This window comes from Periplaneta americana, chromosome 15 (assembly GCF_040183065.1).
Source record: "Periplaneta americana isolate PAMFEO1 chromosome 15, P.americana_PAMFEO1_priV1, whole genome shotgun sequence".
NCBI lineage: Eukaryota > Metazoa > Arthropoda > Insecta > Blattodea > Blattidae > Periplaneta > Periplaneta americana.
In genome coordinates this window covers 42,480,969-42,504,376 of record NC_091131.1, presented here as the reverse complement: position 1 = coordinate 42,504,376, position 23,408 = coordinate 42,480,969, and positions in this window count along the sequence as shown.

The window sequence follows — 23,408 nt, the reverse complement described above, 5'->3', positions numbered from 1 at the left end:
TAGAGCTGAAAACCCGGGTTCAAATCCCGGCGCCGGAGAGAATTTTTCTCCGTTCCATCACTCTTTCATCAAAAAATGTAGTTCTTTACCTTAAAGATGTTCAATGTGTCCCCCCTTGGTAACACGGCACACATCAAGCCTATAGTCAAGTTCCACATAGGTATCTATATACGCGGTTTTTCCGACTCCCAAATCCTGAGATTATATCTGTTCACCTTACCAGAAAGATGAAAAGTGCCTTTGTTAGAAAACAGCACGGAACGAATAAATTCATGATCGTTAATAAAATATATTCATAATAATATACAATGAGAACGTCCATTAGATTGCTTCATTTTACATTACAAAGTTATTGTAATTACGTTTTCCACGGAACGTATTTAATACAACTGTTGTTTTTAATTTTCCAAAATGATAAGAACTTTCAGTCTACCAAACCGTTCGTTACTATGAAGTGATTTTCTCAAACATCCGATGTATATTGGTGAGAACGCGCCCGTCGTGAAGTTCCGGCCTGATTTCGTTGACAGTTCAGCTTGTATGACGTCATACGAGATGTGCTTTTGGTAAACACAGAAACATGGGAATTTGTATTGTGATGTGATTGTGATTTAAAAGCAAGCATTAAGCGGCTTCTCAGCGTTTTATAATAAAAGTAATTAATATAAACCATTAATAAAACATATTTTTGTGTTGCAACGTTTGTACTGGTGTCGCATTGTTGAGTTGTATTGGCTTGCTCTTACGAAGGCAGCAAGTATTTTTAGGTTATGTAAACGATTTGAACTTTTACACGTAACATTAGGCGTATACGAGTATATTCAGTTACCGGTATTAATTTTTGTTAGTGATACAGGCTGTAACTTAAAAACGGGTCGAATGTGTAGTGTATCAGGTTGTGCATCTAATTACAATTCAAGTAAGGAAAGACCCCAGTGGATTTCTGGTGTACACCGTTGAGATTCTTAACCCGGAAAATTTATATACAGGGTGTTTTAGAAATCCTCTGACAAACCTTGATGCCATGTTCCTCACACCAAAACAAGAAAAAAAGTTCATATAAACATATGTCCGAAAATCCTTAGTTTTTTAGTTATTAATAAAAGAACATAATGAAACATCTGTTAGATATTGTCAGCTTGGTAGCAAGTGTTGCAACTTTAATCAATTGAGAAACTCGTAGCAAATATTCAAAATGTTCTCCTCTTGCTTCCACACACACATGCACTCCTTGGCAACACATAGCCATCTAGGATACAATGGGTGCATCAGTAGACTTGTATCGATAACATTATTCAATTATCTAACAAAATGAATATTATTATCGGTTACAAACTTAAGTTAAGTTGTTGGATTGTACCTCGAAACGCGGTGAACGTGAACTATCACCGTTATGAGTTTCTGAATTGATTAAAGTTGTAACACTTGCTACCAAGCTGACAATATCTAACAGATGTTTCATTATGTTCTTTCGTTAATAAATTAAAAACTAAGGATTTTCGGACATATGTATATAGGAACTTTTTTTCTTGTTTTGTTGTGAGGAACATGCCCCCAAGGTTTGTCAAAGTATTTCTGAAACACCCTGTATGTCTTCATTTTATAAACCTTTTGAAATGAAAGTCGAAGAAATGGGCATTGATTTATATGACAAATGTATTAGACTATAATAGAGTTAATAACTTTTGTCGTCCACACCTGTAGAGTAGGAGTAACGGTCAGCGCGTCTGGCCGCGAAACCAGGTGGCCCGGGTTCGATTCCCGCTCGGGGCAAGTTACCTGGTTGAGGTTTTTTCCGGGGTTTTCCCTCAACCCAATATGAGCAAATGCTGGGTAACTTTCGGTGCTGGACCCCGGACTCATTTCACCGGCATTATCATTCATTCAGACGCTAAATAACCTAAGATGTTGATAAAGCGTCGTAAAACAATCTACTATACATACAATAACTTTTGTTAGAAAGGTCTACCATATAGCGGGAAACAGTTTGGGAACGACCCGTTTTGGGGAAATATTTGTCCAAAAATAATTAATAACACTGTGTACTCAAACGAACGCAAAATAACGACACATACAACACAATTATTCTCTCAGAGCGCCCAAAAAAACAGGTGTGTAGGTCTTATTCATTTGAGCTTTAATTATATTTGAAGTACATAATTGAAGAGTCCAGTGCAAGAATGATGGATGTCACTTTCTTGTCTAAAATGAACCAAGACCGTCAATGCATAGCTTAAGACATATATATTATTTTAATGCACCGAAGTACATATGATATTTCCATGCAGATATTCTGCGTCATCATACGATGAAAGAGTAATTGAACGGAGAAAAATTCTCTCCGGCGCCGGGACTTTAACCCGGGTTTTCAGCTCTACGTGCTGATGCTTTATCCACTAAGCCACACCGGATACAACCCCGATGCCGGTTAGAATCGTCTCAGATTAAGCTCCAACTCTTGGGTTCCCTCTAGTGGCCGCCCTCTGCACTACGTCATAGATGTCTATGAACGCAGGACCGAAGTCCACACATGTGCTGAGGTGCACTCGGTAGGAGTGACTAGTTGGCCGGGATCCGACGGAATAAGCGCCGTCTTAAATCACGAAGTGATTTACGCATATCATATATATTATTTTAATGTACCGAAGTACATATGATATTTCCATGCAGATATTCTGCGTCATCATACGATGAAAGAGTAATGGAACGGAGAAAAATTCTCTCCGGCGCCGGGACTTGAACCCGGGTTTCAGCCTGTTTCCCGGCGCCGGAGAGAATTTTTCTCCGTTCCATTACTCTTTCATCTTAAGACATATAGAATGTACATAGATAGAGTTATATGGCATTAACACTGATAGTCATTGTCCAGTAATGATCGGAAAATCTCAGTTAAGCTTTGAGCGCTAAGCATTTCAAACTTTCAATTGCTTCTCCTGAAAAATGTATTCCAAATGACATCCATCCTTCTTGCAGTGGACTCTTCAATTGTTGTATTAAAATTATATTTGAAAGTGTTTATTTACAGTTTAGGTACCTGAAGCTCTTTTACTTCATTTTTGTCTATTATATTTAAAGGCTCGTCTCCACTATTAAACATTTAACAACAACATGTTAAATATAACATGTTGAATTTAACATGTATATGGTCATTTCAAGTCTCAATTGACTTAAAGCGGCTACACACGACCCAATCTGCAGGGTCCGATTTGCAGGGCGGTTAGGTCGGACGAATTGGTTCTGCTCTCCACACGACCCAACTTGCAGTAGGCTGATCCGCTCCGTTGTGAAAAGATTATCATGGCTCGTTCACTTTCCAAGTTTCAAAAAGTTGGAATTGCGTTGAGTTTGTTGTTACAGAACGATGAACAGGTACTATATGAAGAAATTTTTTTCAGATTAAAAAAATATTTAGGCATATATATAAATATATATATATATATATATATATATATATATATATATATTTGTTTTTCAAGATTAAAAATGTTGAGAGTTCACTGTGCAGTAATGAAGCGTTTCCCTCATAACTTAAAAACTTGTTAACTTTTCATGTTCTCTCTTTTTTTATTTTATTGCTGAAACTCATGTTTACAATATCATGCTCTTTCAACTACAGTCCTTAATAAACAATAGTTTTTTTTTATTTTGTGTAATAGAAAATACTGATGTTTGACCACTTTTTAAAATGAATTTATTTTTTATCAGACAATCTATTAACGGTAGAGAAGTGATCTTGCATCATATTGTAGATATGACAAGCATAAATACAAACAACAAAAATTCCTTCACAGAATGTTGGATAGTTTTTGAGTTATGTGGGAAACGCATCATCACTGCACACTGCACTGAATTAAAAAAAAAAGTAAATAATTTTTTAACCGTAAATATATATTCTTTTTCACAGAGAAGGACAGTTGTCTATGCGGATGACGTGAATTTGTTAGGAGAAAATCCACAAACGATTAGGGAAAACACGGAAATTTTACTTGAAGCAAGTAAAGAGATAGGTTTGGAAGTAAATCCCGAAAAGACGAAGTATATGATTATGACTCGTGACCAGAATATTGTACGAAATGGAAATATAAATATTGGAAATTTATCTTTTGAAGAGGCGGAAAAATTCAAATATCTGGGAGCAAAAGTAACAAATATAAATGATACTCGGGAGGAAATTAAACACAGAATAAATATGCCTGTTATTATTCGGTTGAGAAGCTTTTATCATCCAGTCTGCTGTCAAAAATCTGAAAGTTATAATTTATAAAACAGTTATATTACCAGTTGTTCTTTATGGTTGTGAAACGTGGACTCTTACTTTGAGAGAGGAACATAGGTTAAGGGTGTTTGAGAATAAAGTGTTTAGGAAAATATTTGGGGCTAAGAGGGATGAAGTTACAGGAGAATGGAGAAAGTTACACAACTGCATGCATTGTATTCTTCACCTGACATAATTAGAAACATTAAATCCAGACGTTTGAGATGGGCAGGGCATGTAGCACGTAGGCTATGGGCGAATCCAGAAATTAACTTAGAAAGCATGTTGTAAATATTCAGATTGTCAATGTTAATACAGATAATACAATATAATATTTGTTTTATTCAGTCTTATGACAAATCAATTATTAAAATAATGACTTATATTTCATAACATGTAGTCATTGAGTTTTATACAAATAAGTTACGAACGTTTTCGCCCATTCAGGCATCTTCAGGTACAGTGTACAATATCTCATTATTAAACTTTATTAATGAGATATTGTACACTGAACTTGAAGATGCCTGAATGGGCGAAAACGTTCGTAACTTATTTGTATAAAACTCAATGACTACATGTTATGAAATATAAGTCATTATTTTAATAATTGATTTGTCATAAGACTGAATAAAACAAATATTATATTGTATTATCTGAATCCAGAAATGCATATAAAGTGTTAGTTGGGAGGCCGGAGAGAAAAAGGCCTTTGGGGAGGCCGAGACGTAGATGGGAAGATAATATTAAAATGGATTTGAGGGAGGTGGGATTTGATGATAGAGACGATTTATCTTGCTCAGAATAGGGACCAATGGCGGGCTTAAGTGAGGGCAGCAATGAACCTCCGGGTTCCTTAAAAGCCAGTAAGTAAGTAAGCAGAAGGACAGTGTTTTATACATATTAATTTTCATTGTTGTACAAGATACAGTAATGGAGGAAAAAAATGTTTAATATTTCCAAAATTTTACTGCTATAAGCTGTAGCTAACCTCTTAAAAATAAGAAAACATTTAAACTCTTCTCATATTTCCGACAAAGCATAGCTGTGCATATTGATAACGGTGATCCTATTGTGTTGGCATGCTGTGCACTACATAATTTGCATTTTTCGAGAAGAATTTCTAAAGCCTGATTACGCATATCTCTGTTCAGATAATTTGCGTTTGAAATGTCCCATAAACAAGGCATTTCTTTATACAGTTCAAAAATATCCCTCCAGACTTCTTTCTCCTTTTCCGTCATTTCACGTGGCACTCACTGTCACTGCTCTCAGTTCTTCATAAACGCCACTTCTGCAAGCTGCAACTGACAAGAAATCGGTCCGATCGTGCTACACACGACCCAACTTGCAGGGTGTTGGAGTGGGGGAGTCGGCAGATTGGGTGGCTGCCCGAACCAACCACCCGACACGAGGTTTGTTGTCCCTGCAAGCCTACACACCACCCGATCGGCAGGGTCCCTGCAAATCGGACCCTCCAGATTGGGTCGTGTGTAGCTGCTTTTAACATGTTGACTGAGTATGTTGAAGTTAACACTTTTAACATGTTGGCGTGTGGTCCAGCAGCAATGGAAAGCATGTCAAGTCAATTCATTTGCTCGTGCAGGGTCTGTACAGTTCGGCGAAGTTCGTACAATTTCCATAGATTTTGTGCCGCGTATCTTGATCATTTTTTAAACTATCATTGGTCCTTGGTGTTGGCTGTAAGTTGTTCGAATGGAGTGGACGAAAGAACAGACGTTAGAATAAAATTAATGCACTGATGGAAAGGCCTTGTTTGTGGAATGTGTCTGCAAACGGATACAGAGACAAAACAAAGAAGGCCGACTGTTTTACAGAAATGGAATTATTATTTAACTGTTCTCGAGAATACAATAGAGAGTTTTCGCACTCTCGTCGTACGCTAAACGTTAATGCTATGTTGACGTCAGTAATGGTCGTATTTGGTGATATATATTAACGTTTGTAAAACTTCGGAAAGATTTAATTGAGATGAAATGGCTGCTCTTAAATTGGATCTTTTTTTATGTAACAGTAATTATTTTTTGCAGCACTGTATTAAAATCGTGTTCTGACATTCTCAGCACGTTTTTGAATCCAAATCGATCTTCAACTTTAAGCTCGTTTAGAATGTATCCTGCATAGTGTCTTTTACTAAGATATTGCCGCACCCACATTCTTATTTTCTTCCTTTTCAAGGCCTTGTAACAAGCAATAGAGGCAATCACAAAAACCAAATCATCATCTAATTCCACTGTCCAAGGTTTGAAAATAAGACACTGTATACATTAAAATCTCATAGACTGTTTATGGTGGACTACGCAAAGAAAGTGAAGTTTAACATGGTTAACAGTGTGGACAAAGTGTTAAATGAAATTGGCATTAACATGTTCACTCAACATGTTGGGATGTTAACGGTAAACAATTTAACATTTAACATGTTGTTGTTAAATGTTAAATAGTGGAAACGACCTTAAGGGCCGATTGTATAAACCATTTAATCTTAGATCAGAGGTTAAATTGATCCTCGTTCTAGCTGAACTTGAAATTTTGTGTTGTATAAAGTACGAGTATAATCTGAGATTAATTTGTCTCAAACTAAAGTCAACTTTGACTGAAGAAATTTCTCCGATTAAGTTAGATGATCCAAGTTCAGTTATTTCTTTTCTGTTTGAAATATACGAATGGCAGACTGTGAAAATGGAATAGCCATTGTTATTAATATTAATAGATATGGTAGTTACATATATATATATATATATATATATATATATATATATATATATATATATATATATATATATATATATATTCAATTTCTTGCCTTAATACAGAAACAATCTTATTTTTTATAAGGCTCTATAGTGTTCAGCGGTATCAAATAACATAACCTATAATTATATTATGTTTATAACAACCATTAATTATTAATGGATATGATAGATACATTCATAAATTTTCAATTTGTCGTTTTATAAAGCTTTATTATGTTTAGCAGTATCAAACACAACATGATAACAATTTGGAGAACAGTCAACCTTCTTCTTATTGTCCGACATTATTTACATTGCACAAAACAAACCAGTGTCTCCAACAGAGTGTACGGAAAGTCGCCAAAAAGTAGTTGTAAAGTCGCTAGATTTCTCATTATCAACAAAGAAAGATTAAATTTTGTCACTATGGGGTGCTAAAAAGTTCGCTAAATCCCTATTTAAGCAATATAAAAGTTAAAAGAAATTGTTATTGAAAAAGAGTAAGGCCCGATTGTATAAACCATTTAATCTTAGATCAGAGGTTAAATTGATCCTTGTTTCAGCTGAACTTGGAATTTTGTGTTGTATAAAGTCTAATCTGAGATTAATTTGTCTCAAACTAAAGTCAACTTTGACTGAAGAAATTTCTCCGATTAAGTTAGATGATCCAAGTTCAGTTATTTCTTTTCTGTTTGAAATATACGAGTGACAGATTGTGCAAATAAAATATCCATTATTAATAATATTAATAGATATGATAGGTACATTTATGTATATATTTCTTTCAATTTTTTGTCTTAATACACAAACAATCTTATATTTTATAAGGCTCTATCGTGTTCAGCAGTATCAAATAACATAACGTATAATTATATTATGTTTATAACAACTATTAATTATTAATGGATATGACAGGTACATTCATAAGTTTTCAATTAACTGTATTACTAAACGAAAATTGTCGTTTTATAAAGCTTTATTATGTTTAGCAGTATCAAACACCATAACATGATAACAACTCGGAGAACAGTCAACCTTCTTCTTATTGTCCGCCATTATTTACATTGCACAAAAAACCAGTGTCTCCAACAGAGTGTACGGAAAGTCGCGAAAAAGTAGTTGGAAAGTCGCTAGATTTCTCATTATCAACAAAGAAAGATTAAATTTTGTCACTATGAGGTGCTAAAAAGGTCACTAAATCCCTATTTAAGCAACATAAAAGTTAAAAGAAATTGTTGTTGAAAAAGAGTTAAAGTCGCTAGATTGGCAACACTGAACAATCCTGTCCGCGCATCACGTATTTCACCTGTTTATGCGATGTTGCCAAATCCTTTTCACGTGAACTTAGATTGCATTTGAACCAAGGTAATTTGATCGCAGAAAAGTTTTATACAATAGAAGAAGTGTCTGAACTCGGTTCACTTTTCGATCTTCGATCAAAGTTGATCTTTAGTCAGGGAGTTTTATACAATTGGGCCTTAAAGTCACTAGATTGGCAACACTGAACAAACTTGTACAACATGGTCCGCGCATCACATATTTCATCTGTTTATGCGATGTTGCCAAATCCTTTTCACGTGAACTTAGATTGCATTTGAACCAAGGTAATTTGATCGCAGAAAAGTTTTATACAATAGAAAAAGTGTCTGAACTCGGTTCACTTTTCGATCTTCGATCAAAGTTGATCTTTAGTCAGTGAGCTTTATACAATTGGGCCTAAGAGAAACAATCTAGGGATTAACCTACCAAGTGCGAGGCATAGCACATCTGTTGTGACGTCACGGGTGCTGATGTAAGGCGTGTAATTTTACTATGGCCGCGGCGAGGCCCCTAGATTTGACACTGAGACAAACTAAGCCGTTCGTTACCTCGTGAATCATAACGGTTATTAATCCCGGAAATCTTGTGTAATTCTTGTCAGAAGTTTTCGCACAGGATTTCAAGCAGTTTGAACCCAGAACGTGTGACAGACAGATGGTGAGTCGTGTTTACGTTTATAAGACGTCCGAGAGAGCGCTAGATTTGCATGAAACGCGAGGTCGAAATATATCTGGAGTCGGCGCCAAGACCCCATAACTTGATCTACATTTTAACAGATTTTTGACAGCGGAATATTTGAGTGACGTCAGTTATGGAGTCCATGACGCCAGAGATGAAGTGGAGAACATGCGGCCTGATGGCACTCACACATGTTGGGATGACGAGTCGTCGTGCTTTCACCGCCATATTGCTTCTATGCGGTCGGTTCTACATATAGGAGATAAAAGCAGACATAAAAATCTTCCTAGGAACGACACCCTACTTCTTTTTAAAACTCTGAAGCTTTATTTAGCCTCCTTGAAAAGCACGAATATTTCGGGCACATGTTTATACTAGAAAACATATTCATTACAATCTTACTTATCACAAAGAATGTATTGTAATAATGAATACAGGTGCATGACTTCACTATGCTGTATATCCTTTCGTAGAACTACGAGAGAAATATCAACATTTTATTTCAAAGCCCCTATCACTTATTCCTTCTGTAACTATTGTTGCAGCTATGGTATTTCAAGAGCTTTATCTGTTCCATTATATGATAATATACCTCAATTTTGGATATACAGGGTGATTCAGTGACTATGTTACAAACTCTTAGGGATGATACTTACTTACTTACTGGCTTTTAAGGAACCCGGAGGTTCATTGCCGCCCTCACATAAGCCCGCCATTGGTCCTTATCCTGAGCAAGATTAATCCAGTCTCTATCATCATATCCCACCTCCCTCAAATCCATTTTAATATTATCTTCCCATCTACGTCTCGGCCTCTCCAAAGGCCTTTTCCCCTCTGGCCTCCCAACCAGCACTCTATATGCATTTCTGGATTCGCACATACGTGCTACATGCCCTGCCCATCTCAAACGTTGATAGAGGAGACAATTATGAACAATGTTCATATAGGAACCTATGTCCGGAAACGTTTCGTTTGGTAGTAAAAAGCCAAGATAAAAGGCTGGTTCACAATAAACCGAAAACGAGAATCGGAACGAAAACGAAAACGAAAACGGTAAAATTGTTAAAATGTGTACATTTAAATGTGAGCATTCACAATTAACGAAGGGCTTGCCAGGATCGGGAACGGAGAGTTGGCCAAGTTTCAACTTTGGCGTTCACGTTTCCGATCACAGCCCACTAGATTCATTCTATTGTCATCTAAAAGATATTTTGTTGTCATATATTTTGTAGAAAGAAGACCGTGACATAACCTATGCATTATTTTTTTCTGTGCTGTGCGTCATGGAGCAAGTTTTATTTCATGAGATTATAATATTGAGTGTTGAGGAAAATCCTCACGTTTACGATAAGCGGCGCGCCTCGTATAAAGATGAGAAAACGAAGGAGAAAACGTGTCTTTCAATAGCTGCATCTTTGAACACCGATCGTAAGTGAATCATATTTTATTACTGTATTGGTTGTATGACACACTACATATTCATGCTTCAATTCAATAACTACTGTTGTGTTCATTTTTGTTCTATTACAAATGTTTCTTCTCTAATTATTTTACGTTATGGTAGACTTAAAATAGGTTGTGATAATAAAGATGCATGGGAATATTTATAGTACCGAACATAATGAAATGTTTCAGTTGAAATTTCGAAGTTGGTTAACCTGTGTTTATGTTGGCTGCCTTGTACTCATGAGAGAACGCTATTGGTCAGTTATACACAAATAACATCAGAATGCGTAATATCGACTTTACATATCGTTATTGACATGCATATCGATATGCATAGTCGTCTACGTTCTCGGTTTATTGTGAATCAAAAATTTTCATATTCACGTCCTCTGCTTCTCGTTTTCATTCTGGTTCTCGTTCCCGGTTTATTGTGAACCAGCCTTTAGTTAGTTAATGTAACCAGCTGGATTCGAACTCAAGGCCATCCTTTTGAAGTTTGGTGATTTCTCATAAAAATGGTATAAGCTTGTTGGACATCGTAAATGATATTTTGATTGATCAAACTTTGCAACTTGCTAATATGCATTTCATTTATTGAAGTGCAGAAGGAAATGGAAAGAACTTTGTAAGGTTTCAATGGTCAAAATAGCATTTACTATGCCGACTAGCATATAATGTTTATGAGAAATCACCAACGTTTGCAGGAACAGATTGTCTGCAACCAAACTTCAAAAGAATGGCCCTGAGTTCGATTCTAGCTGGCTACACTAACATATCTACGCTTGTAACTACGAAACGGAACGTTTTCCGGACATAAGTTCATATTGTTGTTGTTGTTGTTGTTGTTGTTGTTGTTGTTGTTGTTCATATTGATGACTTCTATCATTCCTAAAATTTTGTAACATAGTGACTGAATCACTCTGTATATTCTTGCTTTGAAATGTCTACTTTTGGTTTCATTCTCTGACACTTTTACATTATATAGATCTACCTGGGTTGCAAGGAGTAGTGAAGTGCATTCCATAACCTCTCCTACTCAAATCCCATCCTCACCTTCCCGTGGTACAACCTGTTTTAACAAACGAGGCTCTGGGGACAGAATCACAGCGGTATAAATGCTGCATAAAAATGAAGGTAATGCCATTTCATGTTAACAATAATAATAATAATAATAATAATAATAATAATAATAATAATAATAATAATAATAATTTATTGCTAGAACAAATAAGTTACCAATTTTTTTTACCCTCTGGCATCCCCAGAAAGAGTACATACTCGTGCTCAGGGGGCATCCCACAAATTTTTAAGACATTTTATTAATTATCATAATAAAAAGTAAAAAGAGGGAAAAAAAACACAGACATTACGGTAATTGAAACTATTTTATATTTTCTCTCTAAACAATAATTTTAATTGATATTTTAAATAAAGAGCATTAGCAAATTAAATGTTCGGTAATTTAGCTTTATTGTTATAGAGCCTTGGACGGGAGTTGCTATTGTGATTATAAGCTACAGTTACATTTAGGTTCTGTCAGGTACATGTTGTCTGATCTATTAGTTTTATGTTTATGTGAATACAAATTAAATATATTTCGGTTTTTATGAACGAAATTCAGTAAGACATTGTTATAAATTTGTGGATATCAAATATTTTAAGAGATAATTAAGTCTGGAAGAACGTTGTATATAGGAATTTGCCAACTTTTCAGGAAAAAAAGTTTCACAATTGGCTAATGTATTATTTTTATTGCCAGACGTTGTAATTGGTTGCGGAATGTAAGCCTAAAATTAACTGCAAAACAGTATTTGAGAATAAATTTTACTTTGCAAAGAAAAATGCGTCAAAAACTCTTTTAATTAATGTTACAGAAATTGTTACATACAAGGGCTTCTAAGCAGGAATTCAGTTGACTGTAATCTATGCTTAAGACCAAGTTACATCGTCAACTTCAGGGACTGAGCTTATCAGTTCTTTCCGTCCTTAAGCCCCCTCACCTTATCCTCAGTCTTCCAGACCTTGTATTCCAGTAGGTTTGTAATCCATTAGAAGTTTGGCGATTCTTTGAAAATTTTGAGACCAACTTTGTTTTCTTTTTTATTTGTTCAAACAGACTTTTCATATTTAATTTCTCTCTTATTTCAGCATTTCGTTTCTTATCTGAAATTGTGTACTCTCCTGCGTATTTCAAAACTTCATTTCTTCCGAATCCAACTGCCTTTCATCTGTTCTTCCGGAGGAGCAGGGTTCGCAATCATACATCAAGGAAGGTAACGACATCGTTTTATAGAATGTCAGTTGTTTTTATTTATTAATATTTGTTTCCGATTATTATTTATTGTAGATAGTCCCAAATATATGGTGGAAGTTTTAGACTTTAGCTACTGTTTGAATTTTGTTGGTTATTTTGATGGGAATTGAAGATGTTATGTTTGATCTAGTAAATGTTAAAACTTATATAATTCTGTTATGTATTGCAGCTATTACAAATCAGTATTTACACTAGCTTATTAATTAAAGAGAAGGTGATGAGTGAAATTTCTATTCTCTACATTTTCCAAGCTATGTCCTTGATTTTTTGTGCACATAGTAATCACGGTTTGATGGATAATGATGTGGTGAAGTTTCATTTCTGAGAGTCAATTAGTTCCTGAGTAATTAACAAAAATATTTTAAAAAATCTGCGTATTTCAAAATGAAATGTGTCGGTCATTTTTTCAGTAAAATATCAATGTTTCTGTCACTATAATGTCCGGTTTTTCCAAGTATTGTTAGAAAATTTAACGACTGCTAAACTCTAAACAGTTTGTTAATTAATAAAATTGTGTTTTCAACACCAGTTTGGTTTAACAGATTGTTAACAGTTTGCTAATTTTAAATGTAGGATTTCGGGCAGTTAACTCGTTTAACAGTTAGTAAAATACGTCCGATGTTTCCACAGCTGTTCGAACAGAAGTTGCGAAATTAATATTTTGTGTCTCTCTGTAGGGAATGTTTAGCATATGACTGGTAATACAACATTTAAAAAACACTTTGGACTGTTTAAATACATCAGTGTTATTTTATTTCTTTCGTATTTCGTATCCATAATAACAATGAGGAAATATAACCTTATGCAAATCAAGATTTCAGGTGCAACTCCCTGTAAAGTTGATTTGAATAATTTCGAGGGATCGGTGTCGGGTAGAGTTCCCGGGTAGCTCAGTGGTAGAGCGTTGGTACGTTAAACCAAAGGTCCCGGGTTCGATGCCCGGCCCCGGAACAATTTTTCCCTCGAAATTATTCAAATCAACTTTACAGGGAGTTATACCTGAAATCTTGATTTGCATAATACACGTCACTGTTCGTTAACAGAAAACCACAATTTAAGTCACACGGAGTTAGTGTGCACTCGAAGTTGGTTGCTTCACGGTTGTCAGCCCACTTTGAGGTCTGTGGATATAGAGGGAAAAATTGGATCGGTGTCGGGTAGAGTTCCCGGGTAGCTCAGTGGTAGAGAGTTGGTACGTTAAACCAAAGGTCCCGTGTTCGATGCCCGGCCCCGGAACAATTTTTCCCTCGAAATTATTCAAACATAACCTTACTTTGTAATTATTATTCAGCACGTCACCTACAACTTTCATTTGTCAACTGTTTGTTTATGGAGCGTGGCCTACTATAACAGGTTGTCATTTTATGCAAGTTTCATGACTCACTCTATAATATAGAATTTAAAGATTAATTTTAGCCAATCAAAAATTGTCTTACATGTGTAGAATCATTATCAACTGCTGTTGAGTAGTTAAAATAGTGCTAACAGACGTTATAGTTAAGTGTTGGTTATCTTAAACAAAATTATGTTGAACAAATGGAAAATACATTAACAAAGCGTTAAAAATAAACAGACTGTTAATTTAATATTCGTTAAGCAAAATTAAACATTACTTGGACAAACTGGCCATAAATATTTCATTTTTTATTTCAGAAGTATTCGTAAAACCCATGCACTATTTTGTTAACCACGGTATATAACCATAAGTAAAAATTTCATATTCCTAGCATCAAAATTGTAAGAACCTTTATACGTCGGACATGACATGACGAAAAAATGTGAGAATACAGGTTGTAAAATTTGCAACGAATTAAAATTACGCAATATATAAAATTCTCCAAGTAGCCTATTGGGAGATCGGAGGGAAAAAGACCTTTGGGGAGGCCGAGACATAGATGGGAGAATAATATTAAAATGGATTTGAGGGAGGTGGGATATGATGATAGAGGATAGGGACCGATGGCGGGCTTATGTGAGGGCGGCAATGAACCTTCGGGTTCCTTAAAAGCCATTTGTAAGTAAGTAAGTAAGTAAGTAAGTAAGTAAGTAAGCCTATTGTTAGAAAACTTAAAGAATATTAAATTCTAAACAGTTTGTTAAATATAGTTTTTTCACGTCTTCAACACTAGTTTGGCTTAACAGATTGTTAAGTGTTTGTTAAATTTAAATGTAGGATTTTAGGCGGTTAACTCATTTGACAGATAATTAAATATGGCAGATGAAACCACACCTGTTCAAACAGAAGTTGTGAAAATAATGTTTTATGTCTCTATTTAAGGAATGTTTCGTAAATAACTGATAACATAACATTTAAAAGACACTTTGGAAAGCTAATATATGGAAGATAATCTTCAAAAGTGAGCTGATTATCATATTGGCTGCTTATTTTGATACTGAGTTATTAGGCTATATATTGAAAATTTAGAAAATGTGGAATCTCAACGTGCCAAGGTAACTAGGAATGATGATTATATACTATATATATATAATTATATATGTACTCAATATTGCCGGTTGTTCTGTATGGCTGTGAAACTTGGACTCTCACTTTGAGAGAGGAACAGAGATTGAGAGTTTTTGAGAATAAGGGTCTTAGGAAAATATTTGGGGCTAAGAGGGATGAAGTTACAGGAGAATGGAGAAAGTTACACAACGCAGAGCTGCACGCATTGCATCCTTCACCTGACATAATTAGGAACATTAAATCCAAACGTTTGAGATGGGCAGGGCATGTAGCACTTATGGGCGAATCCAGAAATGAAAATAGAGTGTTAGTTGGGAGGCCAGAGGGGAAAAGACCTTTGGGGAGGCGAGACGTAGATGGGAGGATAATATTAAAATGGATTTGAGGGAGGTGGGATATGATGGTAGAGACTGGATTAATCTTGCTCAGGATAGGGACCAATGGCGGGCTTATGTGATGGCGGCAATGAACCTCCGGGTTTCTTAAAAGCCAGTAAGTAAGTAAGCCAAATTAAAGGTTTCTTGGAGAAACTGGCCATAAGGGCGATGAAATAATAGTAATCTATGAAATTATCTATAATGGTTGGAAGAAATGACTTACAAAAAAAAGCAATTGATCCTTAGTAGCCTATCTTTGCTTGTTCCAAGAAGAATGGTTGCATTGGGATAAGATTTTCTACTTTACCCCAAACAACACGCTTGCTTCTCTCTCTTTTGTCCTCTGCTATACAGAAACAAAGTTAAAGTTTTGATGGAACTTGGATTCGACTTCGCGCCCTGGAGGGTGCAGATATGGCAGCCGTGCCACAACTTGGGTCGTAAATACGGTTCCGTCTGTGATCTTGTAGAGACAAGTGGATCGAGTCGTGCTGTATCAAGGCTTACAAGATTTCTCCCTAGCTGGAATGTGCGATCAAAGTCTCGCATCTTTACACACCTTGCGGCATACTCTGAGGTTAAATTTCAGGGAAGGCAGACACTCAGACTCCTCTATAAAATGCATAAAGCTGAAGTCACAGATATGTTATGACAGCGAGCGTTGAAATACACTGATTGTAGATCCAGCTGACAAGTATTTTGTAACACGATGAAAATTTATCAGGTTGATTTGAATGTCTGTTGCTGTAGCCTATTATGATATGGGGAATGATTTTTATACTCGATGTCAAAAGTAGTTGTGCCTCTGCACTGTGTCACAGAGAGGAATTTTCCGTAGGAGTTAGATGCCTGTCGACCTGTAGAAAACAGGTCATATAATAACTATGGTATATTGAGCGAATTTCGAACTGGCGAATCAAGGTCACGTATAAACGTAGTGTTCTCCAACCAGGAGATAAACCGTGAAAGGAATGTGCTTACTATTGCGTCATCTATTGGAGCGAAGTAGATAATATTAGAGTTATAACGTCAGTTTAAAAATCATGCGCTCTCCTGCATATGTTATTTCCTGTATGGAGAGGATTAAAATACCAGGAGATTAACAGTGATCTAATCTTGTAAATAGGGTAGTATAAAAATGTGTATATCAGTGTTATGGTTTGTGCTTTGAGAGATAGCCAATAGAGATACGACTGCCCACGTATGTGACCTTATGACATCAACATTCATTCACAGCATCACCCCGCTTCCTTTTCATTCCCAGGAGACTTTCTCGTGGTTGGAGAACAGTACAAATAACGCATGAGTCACTGATCTGAAGCACTGGTAATCCTGGCTGTCCCAGCGGACTTTAGTTAAGGAGAATGGTCCAGAATTGGGGGTAAGCACATGTGGCAAATTCAGTCCACTGCTTGGCCTTGATCCGCCAGTTCGAAATGCGCTGACAATAGACATCGGATTTTAGATAAAACCTATTTTGTTCCTGAAGAGACAGATTAGTTATTAAGTTCTATCAACACGTTCCATGGATTGTTATAACTAGAGTTCTACGTTTGGTTACCTAAAGCCTCCAAACAACCCGCGATAGTGTAGGTACATATTATGGGGTATAGCTTGACGTTATCTAACGCTATTTAGTTCAGGTCTGCTGCTGCTGTTCAGGTCTAAATCTAGGCGGTTGGACATGAGTGCAACCCTAGAAGAATTCGGTAGCGAGCACGTCCTTAGGAAAGAAGAAAATGTTTTATCAGAAAGAAGGAAACATTTTCCTATAGTAATCTCACTAGAAGTTTTCATTTTATCGTTAAATTTGCGACTGGAACACGAGCAGATTTATCTAGAGAAAATCAAAACTCGAGTGGGATTTAATTTACTATTACACGATTAGAAGAAAATATATAAAGATTAGAAGAAATAAAGTGCTCTAATACAATAAAATATTAATTGACTTATTAAAATACTGAACTGTCTTGAATATGCATTATTGTACCATCTCATCATTACAAATATTCCGCTAGGTAGCAATAGTGTGTTACGATGAGTTGTTCTCTTGTTACCAGTTGTGCCAACTATACAGTCTTCATTGAACTCTGTGGACGATTACTAGTCAAGAAGGCTATGTTTATTCAGTTTCATTTTTATTAAACCATTTGCCACTTCAATTACTAATATATATAAATATATATATATATATATTTATGTATATATGTAGAAATCCGTTCCCTAACTAATCATGTTCCGTCCTCTCTATATTTATTCAGACACCAGCATATAAAGTGAAATAGTATATTACGATACAAGGTTGGAAAGTGTTTTTTTTTTTTTTTTTTTTTTTTTTTTTTTTACAAATTCGAGGAAAAGTTTCAAAAACGAGCAGAGCGAGTTTTTTAGTTTCCGAGATTTTGTAATGCACTTCACAAACTTGTATTGTACAGTATTTTTTGCACGATAGTATTTTTGAAATATATATATATTAAGAATCTTATTATACAGTACATTATACTATGAACAGCTGACTGAAGGTTAGCAGTCTGGCCAACGTACGAACTTCACCATCAACTTCAATGTGAAAGAGTAAAAATGATTCAGGTACTTGTAATATTTCGTGTTCAGTTGGAATAATTTTTATTTAATTTTGTTCAGTGAAGTTTGAATTGTTTAAATAAAATTCGGTACATTTCAAATACAGTGATTTGTTTCGTATAATGTATATTAAATATTAACATTGCGTTTTGCTTATGAATTTTACATGCATTATAGGATTGTAGCATATATAGAAGGCAGTGGTTTTCATTACAATTATAGAACAGTTAGTTGTAATATTTCAACATACTTATCTAGGTTGGCAACTCTGAATTCAGTAAAATCAATTTTCAATGGTGCCGGCCGTTTGCTGTAACGATGAGAAAACACACTATCGTACTTACTTACTTACTTACTTACTTACTTACTTACTTACTTACTTACTTACTTACTTACTTACTTACTTACTTACTTACTTACTAGCTTTTAAGGAACCCAGAGCTTCATTACCGCCCTCACATAAGCCCGCCATTGGTCCCTATCCTGAGCAAGATTAATCCATTCTCTATCATCATATCCCACCTCCCTCAAATCCATTTTAATATTATCTTCCCATCTACGTCTCGGCCTCCCTAAAGGTCTTTTTCCCTCCGGCGTCCCAACTAACACTCTATATGCATTTCTGGATTCGCCCATACGTGCTACATGCTCTGCCCATCTCAAATGTCTGGATTTAATGTTCCTAATTATGTCAAGTGAAGACTACAATGCGTGCAATTCTGTGTTGTGAAACTTTCTCCATTCTCCTGTAACTTCATCCCTCTTAGCCCCAAATATTTTCCTAAGCATTCTCAAACACCCTTAACCATGTTCCTCTCTCAAAGTGAGAGTCCAAGTTTCACAACCATAAAGAACAACCGGTAATGTAACTGTTTTATAAATTATAACTTTCAGATTTTTTGACAGCAGACTGGATGATAAAAGCTTCTCAACCGAATAACAGGCATTCCCCATATTTATTCTGTGTTGAAGGATTCGTAACAAACTGTTTTTTACGGTGATGGGTTGTTAGCCCTTCGCCCAACCCCCAAGCTGGAGGACCACCCCTCATCGGCTGTCCGCGACTGCTTATTCAATATATTCACAGCTACCCTCCATATCTGGAGGCCGTCTCCTCGATCCGCAACCTGAGGACGCGCCATGCCGTGGTGATAGGGACCCACAATACATGGAAACATATCGTGCAAAAATTATTTGCATATAGACTAATGCACACATCTCAAAAACAAATTATGTTAGAAAGTAATTGTAGAAAATTAGTAGGTATCGGATAGGCCTATAGCGGGATTGTCTTACAACTCGAGTTACAACCTATCCGCAGAAACGCCGCGGTATAACCCGAGTGCATCTTTGGCTTCCCGCCACTGAATTTAAAAGTGAAGGAGAAACTTCAATTCTTGCTGACTGGATCCTCCATAATTACAAAAAGGTCAATGTCAAGTTCGCAGACTGGCCGTGCAAGTCCGAACCTTGTACTGTTCTTGATGTAATAAAGTTGGTATAATGCTCTCCATTTGCTGGCTTTATGGACATCGTGAGGAATTCCTGGATGTCTATAATAAAGTGTTTCCTATACAACCCTGTGAAATATGTGACGGATTGTATAGGTTAGCGTAGCACATAAATAAAGCTGGGCAGCATTCAGAGGAGCACATATCAGGGAACATTGTGCATGAACAACTGCGGCGTCGGATCTGCAGTGTCTCACGATCAGTAGCGTATCAGGTGCCGGGCACGTGACTGTCGTAAATGTGGTCCACTCAGAGCTCGCGGATTCTTAGGGAAAGAAGAGAAACTCTTGTCCTAGCTCACCAAGTGACGCCTCCCCACCCAAGTGATAATATTATCTAATTTAATTTTGGTGACATGCAACCGTGGTCAGTGTTGCCAACATCAGCGGTTTTGACGGGGTGTAGTATAACAACAAAAATTAGGAAATAGCGACTAACGACTTTTCTGGAGGTTTTCTTAATTATTTGGCGACAAAGTTAATGGTTTTTAAGTTTAGCTGTTTTAACTGTTAAGGGAGAGGGTTTGAAAGTGAATGGGTTACATCACCTGCTTATCTATGCGGATAACATGAATATGTTAGGAGAAAATCGACAAACTACTAGGGGAAAAAAGGGAATTTTACTTGAAGCAAGTAAAGAGATAGGTTTGGAAGTAAATCCTGAAAAGAGAAATTATAAGGTGCTATTCATAGACATTTCGCTAGCCCGCGCTATGAGCGTGCTAAACAGGATTCATATCATATCATGTCATATCATATCATATCATATCATATCATATCATATCATATCATATCATATGAAGTGTACACGGGAATAACGATCAAGGTCCATTTTAGAAAGTTTCGAGAAAAACGAATTTTAAAGTTTAATTACTTAATACTTTCTTATGTGTGTATTTAATAGAAATTGACGTAGTGGAATGTCAAGAACGATTATTTCTTATTACTAGCTAGACCACATGATAGTACTTCCTTTTCACTATAATATAGGATTATTAACTCAATTTCGATTTTTGATGGACCTTGATCGTTTTTCCCGTGTACCCTTCATATATCATATCATATCATATCATATCATATCATATCATATCATATCATATCATATCATATAGCTAACACTGATTTATGAATATGAAAAACGTTAGTTCGCTGATCATCCACCGAAAGCCCGCGCTAAGAATGTCTATGAATAGGGCCCTATATGATTAAGTCTCGTGACCAGAATATTATACGAGTACGAAATGGAAATATAAAAATTGAAAATTTATCCTTGGAAGAGGTGAAAAAATTCAAATATCTTGGAGCAACAGTAACAAATATAAATGACACTCGGGAGGAAATTAAACGCAGAATAAATATGCCCAGTTCACACCTGTGGAGTAACGGCTAGCGCGTCTGGCCGCGAAACCAGGTGGCCCGGGTTCGATTCCCGGTCGGGGCAAGTTACCTGGTTGAGGTTTTTTCCGGGGTTTTCCCTCAATCCAATATGAGCAAATGCTGAGTAACTTTCGATCAGACGCTAAATAACCTGAGCTGTTGATAAAGCGTCGTAAAATAACCTACTAAAAAAATAATAAATATGCCCGTTATTATTCGGTTGAGAAACTTTTGTCATCCAGTCTGCTGTCAAAAAATCGTAAAGTTAGAATTTATAAAACAGTATGGCTGTGAAACTTGGACTCTTAGTTTGAGAGGAACAGAGATTAAGAGTGTTTGAGAATAAGGTTCTTAGGAAAATATTTGGGGCTAAGAGGGATGAAGTTACAGGAGAATGGAGAAAGTTACACAACGCAGAACTGCACGCATTGTATTCTTCACCTGACATAATTCAACATCAAACCGATGACATTAAATGTCATACAAGTGCACCCCTTAAACACGGTGCTAGTTCCGGCCCAAGACTTTATAATAAAATTACAAACCATTTTGCAAATTTGAAATATTTTACAATTGAAGCTTTTAAGAAAGAAATTTATAAGATTATTCATGGTATATAATATTAACAAATGTGTGTATTTTTTTAACTTTTATTTTTGTCGACTATATTCATGTTTTTATTGAATAACACTGTCTTCTGTCTGATTGTCAATTTATAGCCTATTAGATTTGTTTTTCTCTCTCTTTTTCTCTTTCTTCTTTTTTTTTTTTTTTTTTTGCTCTTGTATGTTATTTATTGATTTGCATTAAGTTACTTACTGTAGGCCTATTTAGTAAACTGCCTTGTAAATTTTATGTTATTGGCTAAGACCACAACATACACGAGCCGGGCTCTTACTGTAGTGGCTAGAAACACTTTTGTTTTATAATTTTAATTTTCACTCGCTAGCTAGCTAGTTAAATAAAATAAAGAAATTTCAATGTAAGACGCTTGAGATGAGCAGGACATGTAGCACGTATGAGAGAATCCAGAAATGCATATAGAGTGTTAGTTGGGAGACAGGAGAGAAAAAGATCTTTGGGGAGGCCGAGACGTAGATGGGAGGATAATATTAAAATTAATTTGTGGGAGGTGAGATATGATGATAAAGACTGGATTAATCTTGCACAGGATAGGGACCGATGGCTGGCTTATGTGAGGGCGGCAATGCACCTGCGAGTTCCTTAAAAACCATTTGTAATTCCTGTTGTTGCGCAAACTCCGTGCAAATAACATAGCAATTGATACAACGTCGTTAAATAACCAACTAAACATTTTTTATAATTATACGTTATTTTTTTTTACCTTTGTTAAATTTTCAGACAATTTCTTCACAATTGCACTTTATAATTGCGGTTCGCGTCACCATTATGCCATTTGAAGGCATTTTCTGCTTTATTTAAAGTTTTTATTTAAGTTTGTAATATCATTTAGTTATTTTTGAGGTATTTGAACATGAATTTGTGCAATTTATCTAGCTTTGTGACATTAGGTAGTCATTTTCTCGCATTCAGTTTTCGGTTGGTTCTTTCCACAATCTCAAGTTATTTGTGTGATATTACGTTATTTTCAGACTTGAAATTTTGAGACGTTCCTGTATGATTTTACACTGATTTTCTTATCTTGCGATTTTTCTAGTGGTTTTACAAGCATTTCTATGTGATTTTACTTCATTTTTGAGGCGCGTTCTGGATGGAATTTCTTTTCCAGTTTACCTTACGTTTCTTATTTCACGTAATAATTTAGTTATTTTTAGTAATTTATTTAGCGTAGGAGCATGCACAATCAAACACAAGATTTCTCACCACACTGTTAATCGAACTGAGAGAAAGGCATGGGCGTCTAAATAAACTTTGACCCTCCATGCCTGAGTGGTTCGAAAATCGCATTATATAGTGTCAACTCAGCTAAGCTGCAAAGCAGTGGGTTTGTGTGGGCAGCTATTGTTTCTGACTGAAGAAGGGCTTATTTGAAAATCCATCTTTAGTGAAATACAAGAGCTTAGTTAATAAATGTTTTTTTAACGTATGCATGTTTATGTAACGTACGAGTATACCCACACATTGATTTCTTTTTATTTATTCTGACTCGAGTGTATATACCAATCTAAAGCTAACTTACATGAATCATATTATTTTTGAATTCAACAAGGATATTTTTATACCCATTCATTCATAGTTTCCTGCCGAAGAACGTTTTTCTTTCACTGCAAACCCGACATTCTCCAGTCGTCCCTATTTTCTGCCTTCCTCTTTATCTTCGCATATTATCCAATATATCTTAATATCGTCTAT